At 41.9% G+C, this 10,632-nt stretch overlaps 1 non-coding gene across 1 annotated transcript; it reads right to left on the reverse strand.

Annotated features, from left to right (window-relative positions):
• Nucleotides 1-661: 661 nt before the first annotated feature.
• LOC133081501 (U6 spliceosomal RNA) lies at nucleotides 662-769 on the reverse strand. Its single transcript, XR_009698839.1, has one exon. It is a non-coding gene; the product is annotated as a U6 spliceosomal RNA (small nuclear RNA).
• Between the last annotated feature and the right edge of the window lie 9,863 nt (nucleotides 770-10,632).

The following is a 10,632-nucleotide window of genomic DNA, read 5'->3' on the forward strand; positions in this document are numbered from 1 at the left end:
TGAATATTGAATAGCTCTTCATTTATTCATTTCTTTTATTTCTTTCATCAGAGTTTTGTAGTTTTCCTCACATAGATCTTGTTCATGTTATTTGAGATTTATACCTAAATATGTCATTATTGGGGGTGCTAATTTTTTTTTAATTAATTAATTAATTTATTTATATTTTTGGCTGTGTTGGGTCTTCGTTTCTGTGCGAGGGCTTTCTCTAGTTGCAGCAAGCGGGGGCCACTCTTCATCGCGGTGCACGGGCCTCTCACTGTCGCGGCCTCTCGTTGTGGAGCACAGGCTCCAGACGCGCAGGCTCAGTAGTTGTGGCTCACGGGCCTAGTTGCTCCGCGGCATGTGGGATCTTCCCAGACCAGGGCTCGAACCCGTGTCCCCTGCATTAGCAGGCAGATTCTCAACCACTGTGCCACCAGGGAAGCCCGGGGGTGCTAATTTAAATGGTATTGTTTTTTATTTCAAATTACTGATATATAGGAAAGTGATTGAATTTTGTATTTTAACCTTGTATCCTGCAACCTTGCTATAATCACCCAACTTTAGTTCCAGGGTTTTTTTGGTCGATTCTTTCAGATTTTCTACATAGACAGTCATGTCATCTTCAAACAAAGACAGTTTTATTTATTTCTTCCCAACCTGTATACCTTTTTTTTTTTTAAAATATGGACGCTTCACGAATTTGCGTGCCCATCCTTGCGCAGGGGCCATGCTAATCTTCTCTGTATCGTTCCAATTTTATTATACGTGCTGCCGAAGCGAGCACTCCAACCTGTATCCCTTTTATATCCCTTTCTTGTCTTGTTGCATTAGCTAGGACTTGCAATACAGTGTTTAAAAGGAATGGTGGGAGAAAATATCCCTGCCTTGTTTCTGATCTTAGCAGGAAAGAATGTAGTTTCTCACCATTTGTTATATTAGGCATAGTTTTTCTGTAGATGTTCTTTATCAAATTGAGGAAGTTCCTGCTCTATTCCTAGCTTGCTGAAAGTTTTTACCACGCATGGGTGTTGGATTTTGTCAAATATTTTTTCTGCATCTATCGATATGATCACGTGGTTTTTCTCCTTTAGCCTGTTGATGTGATGGATTACATTAATTGAATGAGCCTTGCATAGCTGGAATAAATCCCCCTTAGTTATGGTGTATAATTCTTACTATACATTGCTGGATTTGACTAGCTAATATTTTGCTGAGGATTTTTTCCATCTATGTTCATGAGAGATCTTGGTCTGTAGTTTTCTTTTCTTGTAATGTCTTTGTCTGGTTTTGGTATTAGAGTAATGCTGGGCTCATAGTATAAGTTAGGAAGTATTGCCTTTGCGTCTATCTTCTAGAAGAGATAGTAGAGAATGAGTATACATTCTTTCTTAAATGTTTGGTAGAATTGCCCCAGTGAATCCATATGGGCCTAGTGCTTTCTGATTTGGAAAGTTATTAATTGTTGATTCATTTTTAAAATTAGATATAGGTCTATTCAAATTGTCTATTTCTTCTACTGTGAGTTTTGGGAGATTGTGTCTTTCAAGGAGTAGATCTATTTCATCTAGGTTATCACGTTTGTGGGCATAGAGTTGTTCATAATATTCCATTATTAGCCTTTTTATGTCCATGGCATCCTTTTTTTTCACTTCTGATGTTAGTCATTTGTGTCTTCTCTCTTGTTTTCTTAGTTAGCCTGGTTAGTGGCTTATCAATTTACTGATCTTTTCAAAGAACAAACTTTTGGTCTTGTCAGTTTTCTCTGTTGATTTCTTGTTTTCAATATCATTGATTTCTGCTCTAATTTTTATTTATTTTCTTCTGCTCTCTTTGGATTTAATTTGCTCTCCTTTCACTAGTTTCCTAAGTTTCCTAAGGCTTACATGATTGATTTTAGATTTTTCTTCTTTTCTAATATATTCATTTAATGCTAAACCTTTCCCTCTAAACACTGCTTTTTCTGCATCCCACATAGTTTAAGTTGTATTTTTATTTTCATTTAGTTCAAAGTATTTTAAAATTTGTCTTCAGATTTCCTCTTTTTTTAAAAAAAATTTATTTATTTATTTAAAAAAAAAAAAGTTGCCAGCTAACTTAGTGTCTGGTGAGGGCCAAATTTCTGGTTCATAATGTGGGTCTTCTGGCTCTGTAATTAAATGATGTAATGGGCATAAGATCTTTTGTGTGCTACATTTATTAGGTCACTAATCCCATATTTGAGGTCTCTGGCCTCATGACCTAATCACCTCCCTAAAGCCCCACCTCCTAATACCATCAACAAGGGAGCTGGGTTTCAAAATTTGAAAATTAGAGGTACAAAATGTTTATACCATAACAGGGACCACAGGGTTAATTTATTTTTCCTTTCATGTTAAAAGTTTTGCACATATATATTTATTATATACTCCTCAAACCCTTGTTTTTTTTTAAGACTCTTTTCCCATATAGGCTAGTACAGAGCATTGAGTAGAGTTCCCTGTGCTATACAGCAGGTCCATACCAATACTTATCTATTTTATATATAGTAATGTGTATATGTCAGTCCCATTCTCCTAAATTATCCCTCCCCCACTTAACTCCTGGTAACCATAAGTTTGTTTTCTATATCCATGACTCTATTTCTGTTTTGTAAATAAGTTCTTTTCTACCGTTTTGTTTTTACATTCCGCATATAAGCAATATCACATGATATCTGTCTTTCTGTGTCTGACTTGCTTCACTCAGCATAACAATCTCTAAGTCCATCCATGTTGCTGAAAAACCCTTAATTGTTAAGGATAACTCTCAACTTTTTCCAGTGTCATCAGCAATTCTTTCTGGCAGACATGTGATAACACTTTTTAAACAGGGATATTGAGACCGAGGCTCCTGACCTATTCTGTTTAATGAAGTCATATCTTGCACGGCACCCCATCATCACCAGTACAACCACAAAGTTCAAATGAAAATGACAGGTATTATCAAGTTTGACAAGAATGTGTATAATCCTTGAATCTCATTCACTGCTGCTGAGGATGAAAATTCATACAAATGTTTTGAAAATATTTAGAAGTATGTGGCTGTAGGTAGGAGGCCTCAGTTCCTTGCCACATGGATCTCTCCTTAGGGCTGCTTGAGTGTCCTCATGGCGTGGCAGCTGGCTTACCCCAGGATGAGTGATCTGGGACAAGGTGGCCATCCCTGGTTTCACATCAACATGATCTCAGGCACAAACCTCCTTGTTTTTCCATACCGGCCCGCGGTCCCCAGGACTGTCGCAACTTCGGCTGCTGGGGCCCCTCCAGAGCCGGCAGCCTCAGTGAGGCCGCCCTCCCCTAGGGCTCCAGGGCCCAGATTTCTTCTTTGAACCATGTTTTGTTTAAATGTGTACTTAATATTCAAGTATTTGGGATTTTCCAGCTGTCTTTTTGTTCTTATTTCTAGTTTAATTCCAGTGTGGTCTGAAAGCAGACATTGTATGATTTCTCTCCTTCTGCAGCTGTTAAAGTGTGTTTTATGGCCCAGAAGGTGGTCTATTTTGGTAAAGGTTCCATGTGAGCTTGAGAAGAATGTATACTCCATTGTACTTGGATGAAGTAGTCTAGAGATGTCTATTATATCCAGTTGATTGATGGTGCTATTGAGTTCAACTATGTCTTTACTGATTTTTTTGCTTCATGGATTTGTCCATTTCTGATAGAGGGTTGTTTAATCTTCCAACTATGATAGTGGTTTCATCTCCTTACAATTTCTCCTTACATTCTGTCAGTTTTGTTTCATGTATTTTGGTGCTCTGTTGTTAGGCACATATGCATTAAAGATTGTTATTTCTTCTAAGTAACTTCTTAAGTCTAAGTTACTAAGCATAATAACTTAAGTCTATGCTACGTGGTACAATTTTATGTCCTATTTTTTTCTCATTAAAAACATGATTTTGTTCCTAGGCACAAGCTCTTTTTACTCCATAAGTCTAATATTTCTTAATCAACTTGGGTCAGACCAATTTGTGATGATTCACCATATTGCCACAGCAAGATGTTATTCATGTGCCCTGGGGAGTTGTAGGATGGGGTACAGGACATCAGATGGAGAACAGGTTGAGAGGGAGCCCTTGACAACTGGTAGCCATCATCAGCAAGAGAGATGGCAGAAGAACGGGCAAAAGTTTCAGTTATTGGGTGAGAGAGCAGGTCAGCATCAGCATAGACTGGACCAGTGAAGCTCCTTCCATTCTAATACCTGCCTGTTAGTACAGAGTTAAGACCAGGAATCCAAAGTAGAAAGCAGCTGTGTGCTTCTTGAGAGGGAAACCAAAGATGTGGGCAAAGGGCAGGGCAAGGTTCAGAGCCCACGTAGAGTAGACACCAGGGTCAACACCACTCACCAAGGCTGAATGTCCAGCAGGTCTGCTAGATGGGGTCTCCAGTCTCTATTCTGAAACTCAGGCAACTTTCTCATCTGCCACCTTGGAGTTGTGTATTACTTCCTGCCTCCTGGGCAGCCAAACCACAGTTTGAAAGTGAGCCATGACAGATGTTTGACATGTGAGCCCTCTTTAGTAACTGCCTCTGGGAATTGCTTCGGTTACTGCCCCATTCTATTCACCCGTCTTCTGAAACCTTGGCCTTGATTGGCCATGTCTATGATGAGAATGGAAGAAGGAAAAAAGGCTCTAAAGAAAGGATTGAGTGATGTTAAAATAGATTGGGTGAGGTGTAGAGTTAACAGCAATGCCCTTAATGCTATTGAATCAGCTGGGTTTCAGACTGTTCTGTTTCAAGGTCTCCAAGGTCTGTGCTCAGTACAGTCATGCCCCGGGCTTCAGGACTTCCAGCCTCCTCACGTGACAGTAACCCTGATCAAGCTTTCAGTGCCAACCAACTCGCTAGCTCCAAAGATAAGGGTTGGCTTTATCTTGCGCTCTGAGAGGGCCTTTTGCATCTTTCCTGGGCTAAAATTTCTTCTGAGCCATCTTTTGTTTTCACTGAAATACAGTTGTTGCTTTCCCATAACAGATTAGTAGAGAACGCTCTATAACTGGCAGTAGGATCCTCTCATAACCATTGCCTTGAAGCCAGGAGACAGTGTGGTAGAATCCAGGGGATCGAAGTCTCAGACTTTGAATCAATGTATGACTAACTGCAGTGGAGGGACCAGGAAGAGCAGAGCAGGAGAGGAAAGGAATACAGTGATGTGGTCAGCATGCAGAGTCAGAGACGCCTTTGTTCCTTCCTGCCTTGTTATTGCCCAGCTTTGTGCTCGTTACTTACTCAGAGCTTCAGTTTCCCCAGCAAGAATTCCCAGCATGGGCTCTCGAAGAGGGGTTGCTTATTCAGCACCTATTTATTGAGCATCTATTAAGCACCGTGAGCCCCTGTAAAGGAGAGCCATGTGTTCTTCCTCTTCCATCCCAGATGAAATTTTTTTTTTTTTTTATAGAATTTTATCTTATTTTAGTTAAAAAAAATAATCGTACCACCGAATGAAGAAGTAGCCTTTTTTTTTTTTCCTTTTTCTTTTTTGGTGAGAAGGGAAGAGAGAAAAAAAAAGCAATAAGCCAAAAGTATCTGACACATGTCAAGCATTAAATCAATTCTTATTGAATAAGTAAATAAATGTATGGATGGCAAAAAATAATTGAATGAAGAAAAAATGAATCACTATAGAAATACTGACCTTTGAGAATGTGCTTAGACGGGTTGAAGGTTAGAGGAAGTGCTGGTTTTGATGCCTCTAGCAGTCACTAGTGCAGCCACGGAAGTAGATGGAAATAAAAGAGTTGGCTCCCTTCAAAATACACAGCACAGAGAGGCAGCATTGCTAGGAAAGGGATGGAAGACCAGAAGTTAACCACCTCCATTGTGTAAGGAGCAATGTGGCCCAATGAGAGAGTTGGGCCAATTTCGTGAATGCCCTTAATGATTAATTTCTTAGTTAATAATTGACGTGTCATAGCAGAGAAGCCTGAAAACTGAAATGGCAATTGTTTCATTATTTTGGATTCTCCTGCGTGTCTGGGTCCTGCTAATCGTCACCATGGGGTATGTGGAAACATCAGCAAGGGAAGGTGCATTTTTAACCTTCTGAGGTGTTTAAATAAATTCAAATAAAATACATGTAAATAAAATCTCCTGAGTTACCAGAAGAGGGATGAGCATAGTCAAGAAGGTATACTGGGGACTTCCCTGGTGGTTCAGTGGTTAGGACTCTGCTCTTCCACTGCAGGGGGCAGGGGTTCGATCCCTGGTTGGGGAACTAAGACTCCGTGTGCCTCGTGGTGAGGCCAAAAAAATTAAAAATTAAAAATTTAAAAATTAAAAAAAAAAAGAATGTGTACTGACTTCCTTGAATATCTGGGTGCTCTAAACAGGTCCTTATTTAGGATTTGAGACCCTGAGAACAGGGCTGCCAGAGAACCGAGTCACCCCACACATAAGAGGGGGCACTAGTATAACAGGAAGCGCTCTAGAGATTTTTGCCTTGTCATTTCCTCTTTAAATACAACAGAAAAGTCCATTTAGCTGGGATTCTGGAACACTGCCTACTCTCCCTGTCCTATCTGACTGTAAAATTCAACAAGGGATCATAAATAATAGACTCTAGGCCAAAAATACATTGGGGGAATCCTGTCGAATAGAAAGGCTGACGTCAGTGACTTCTGCACGGCCTCTGATATTTAGTCTAAAGAGGGAGAAGCGAGATCACAGATCCCGGGGTCGCTTCTGCTGTGTGGAGCTGAGGGAAGGGAACGAAGCAGAGCTGAGGCTCAGCTCAGCCCAGGTAGCCCTGGTGTTCTCTTATCCGTTGCTGCATAATAAATTTTCCCAGGACTTAGCAGGTTAAAAGAACAGTCTGTCTCATGATTCTGTGGGTCAGGAATTCGGGAAAGTTCAACTGGACAATCTTTCTGCTTCATGTGGCATCAACTCAGGAATCAGCTGGCGGAGGCCTCATCTGGAGGGTCCATGGCTTCACTCCACCACTCACATGCCTAGAGCCTGGTGGGCTTGGCTGGAACTGCTGGCCGGGGCATGTTCATGAGACCTCCTGGCCTGGAAGTCTCCGGGCAGTCAACCTCTTACATGGTGGCTCAGGGCTCCCAGAGAAAGTGTTCCAAGAGACCTGGGTGGAAGCTGTAAAACTTCTTATGTCTTTACCCCAGAAGTTCTAGAACGTCACTTGTGTAGCATTCTACTGGTCGAGCAAGTCACCAAGGCCAGGCCAGCTCCAAGGTTAGAGGCACAAGACGCCGCCTCTCAGTGGAAGAGGTAGCAAGCGTTTGTGGTCACCCTTAACCTAGACGGTCGGAGAATGGAAGAATTGTCTACCCAGTGGAGGGGGGCTACATCCAGAAGCATCTTTTCACTTCTCAGCAGGAACAGCAAGAAGACTGAACAGACGCAAGGCAGGTTGTAATCCTCCCAACCCCTCTCAGAGACTCGGGGGTGCTGCAAACAGCCCCGGAGACCCAGAGACCCAGGCCCTTCCCCGTGAGTACCTTTCTCTAAAACGAAGAGCTATCTCTGACCTCTCTCCCTAAGCTTTCAGCCCATCTCATCTACAAACTCTTATACCTCTGGAGGTCTTGAAAAACTGGAGATGCTCTTCCTGCAGCAACATACTATAATTGGTGAGAAAACCAAATCACGGGCCCCAAACCCGGCACATCCTACAAACATTCAAGTGCGGGCCTTTCCTTACATGTTAAAGACATAATACCTCATAAAATTTCCCATTATGTTTTTCCAGTTTCTGAACACCTAGAAACGAGATCATGGGTGAAGACAATCCATGCATTCCACAATAGACATTTACTGCCCTCAACCACGGGACAAGCACAGAGCTGGCCCCTAGCAGTACAAAGAAGGAGGAGACACATAGAGCCTTCACACCAAGCGAGTCATAGGTAATAACAAGAGCCCAGACCTTCTCAAAGCCCTCTGAGTAAGGACTATCATTTAACCTCTGCACAGAGGAGGAAGGAATCAGGCTCAGAGAGGTTAGGGGACTTGTCTAAGAGCACACAGTGAGGGGTGGTAAAACTGGGATTAGACCCTAGGTCAGGCTGTGCAACCTCTTCTCAGAAGACACAAATCCCCTCAGAGGAAAGAAGCAAATGCACTTCTGGGTAAACACTTCTGGGTACAAAGGGTGCTGGTCTTCCTAGAGTCCCCTCCCTCACGTTTCGATCACCGGTGCTGGAAAGGGGACTGGAAAGGGGACTTGAGGCAACATGCAGGACCAACCTTTCCAGTTAAGCTACAATCTCTGCAGGCCCCATTGTCTTATTTGGCACTTTTGAAAAATATCCATCCCCTCTGGAGATCAGCCTGGCAATATATAAAGAGAGCTATGAAAGTGTTCATACACTTTGACCCAATCGTCCCACTGTGGAATATACCTCAGGGTAATATGCAAAAGAGAAAAGAAAGCAAATAGCACAGAGAGGTTTACGGTAACACCATTCACAGCGGTGGAAAAATGGGGTGTGACCCAATGCCCCACATTGAGAAAAGGTTATGCGAACTATGGTACATTAAGACAATGGAACGTTATGTTGCTCTTAAAGGGAATCGAGTTTACAGATTCTGTTGATAGATCGAAATGCACACGTAAGAGAATCGCAAGAGGAAAGAGAAGAATGCAAAAGAGTATGTACACTCTGGCTGCCGACATAAATCAGTCTGCGTGCTCATCGATAAGGATCAGAAGCCAGCAGAATGTTGCAAATAGCTAGTGCTCTAAATTTATAGCATATTTTTCCCTCTGAAGTCCAGAGTGCCATGAAAAAAGGATCCATCATTCACTTTTGTTCCTGGTGAGGAGAGAGGGGATTTCCTAATCCCGAGGCTCAGCGTGTGTCTGCAACGTCATGTGTCTGCAAGAAGAGCCAGCTCCACACTCATGTACGTGATACAAACACAGTGTTCAGAGCAAGGCGGGGGAGGGTGCCTGGCCTATACTCGCTAGGCCATCTCTCTGAAATCACATATAGTTCTGGGCACCGCACTGCAGGGGAGACAGATAAACCAGAGCTCATTTCAAGGAAGATGACTAGGGTGTGTGGTTTCTAAAGACCATGGAATTTGGGGAAAGCTTGAAAAGCCTAGGAATATCTGGCCTGAAGCAGAAAAACCTATCAGAGACCCAAGAAGCTCTCTTCCAGCCCTTGGGAAGCATTCATGTGGAAGAGGGTTGGGCTTGTTTGGAGGGTTGGGAAGACCTATGGACAGATGTTATGGAAGAGCAGAGTTCAAGTCAACATGAGGAGTAGAGTCATTCAAGAGGCAGTGAGTCCCACGCCACCAGAAGTATGCAAGCGAAGCATGTAAGTTCCCATCACATAAATGGCCCTCCAGTTTGACCTTCATCAACTCAAGCAGGATTACGCATCAACTCGGGAACAGACACAGTTTCCCTGACTCATGAAGCCCTGAGGGAAAAGCATATGGTAAAAATAGAATATTCTGCCCTTCATAAACTAAGATAATTCTACTGACCCACTGTCAGTGAGGCTTCCCCTTGAGTTGTTTTCCTAGGACTGATCCTAAGTGTTTACAAAGTGATATTGTGGAGAACTACAGACAGGCCAGAGGTACAACCTAATGCTTTCATTTCTTCCAATGGAAAGTGAATTATCCTGAACTGAGCAGCATCCGTGATTTTTGACCTCATTAATCAAACAAACAATTGTGCCTTTAAGAAACTTACATTAACATGATATTGTGGTCTACTGGCTTCTACACTTTTTATTTTATTTTATCTTTTGGCAGTGCTATACGGCATGTGGAATCTTAGTTCCCCGACCAGGGATCAAACCTGCGCGCCCCCCTGCAGTGGAAGCGTGGCGTCTTAACCACTGGACCAACAGTGATGTCCCTACACTTTTCAAATTGAGAAATTCATCAGTAAAAAAAATTGAGCATGTACCCCTAATGTCTGTTTGTTAATGTACAGATTTATACATGGACTGCTGTCAAAACATATTAAATATTCATAAAGCTTAATTTCTTTCTTATCTGTAAGTAAAAGTACATAAACAAAAGTTCTAGTATTTTCTCCCCAAACTCCTTGGATCATTTTACTCACCCCTCCTTCCCTGCCCTCAGTGTGAATACTCACTGGAGACACCATAGCTCTTGCCAACGGAGAGGTCAGTCTGATAACATTGGCGCCGCTGTAATAGGAGCAAACACATCAGGATTTAAGAGAATTGGGATAGCTAATAAATAAATACCACCACGTCTGAAAAAACCTTAGGTCTATTGGTAGGCATTGGAGTTGGGGTTTGAGCAACTTGTCCCAAACCAGTTTACAAGTATGACGAATAAAATCTTATAATAAAATATATGCAACTTTATAACAACTAAATAGAAAGCTTTAAAAAAAATAAGGGATCTCATCATTGAATTTCAATAGTGCTAGCTACTGAATGGATGGATTCACTTATTAATTCATTATTTATTAAGAACCTACTAAGTACCAATTAGGCATTGTGTGCTACGTATTGGGGATACTGTAGAAAGAAAAAAACAAACAGAGGGTCCCTGAGATAGTGAGATAATAAACAAGTATATGAGACAGAAAATACACATGCAGGTAAACAAATTTCAGATTATAAATTGTGGTCTGGGACTTCCCTGGTGGTGCAGTGGTTAAGAATCCACC

The sequence above is a fragment of the Eubalaena glacialis genome, chromosome 20, assembly GCF_028564815.1.
Source record: "Eubalaena glacialis isolate mEubGla1 chromosome 20, mEubGla1.1.hap2.+ XY, whole genome shotgun sequence".
Classification (NCBI taxonomy): Eukaryota; Metazoa; Chordata; class Mammalia; order Artiodactyla; family Balaenidae; genus Eubalaena; species Eubalaena glacialis.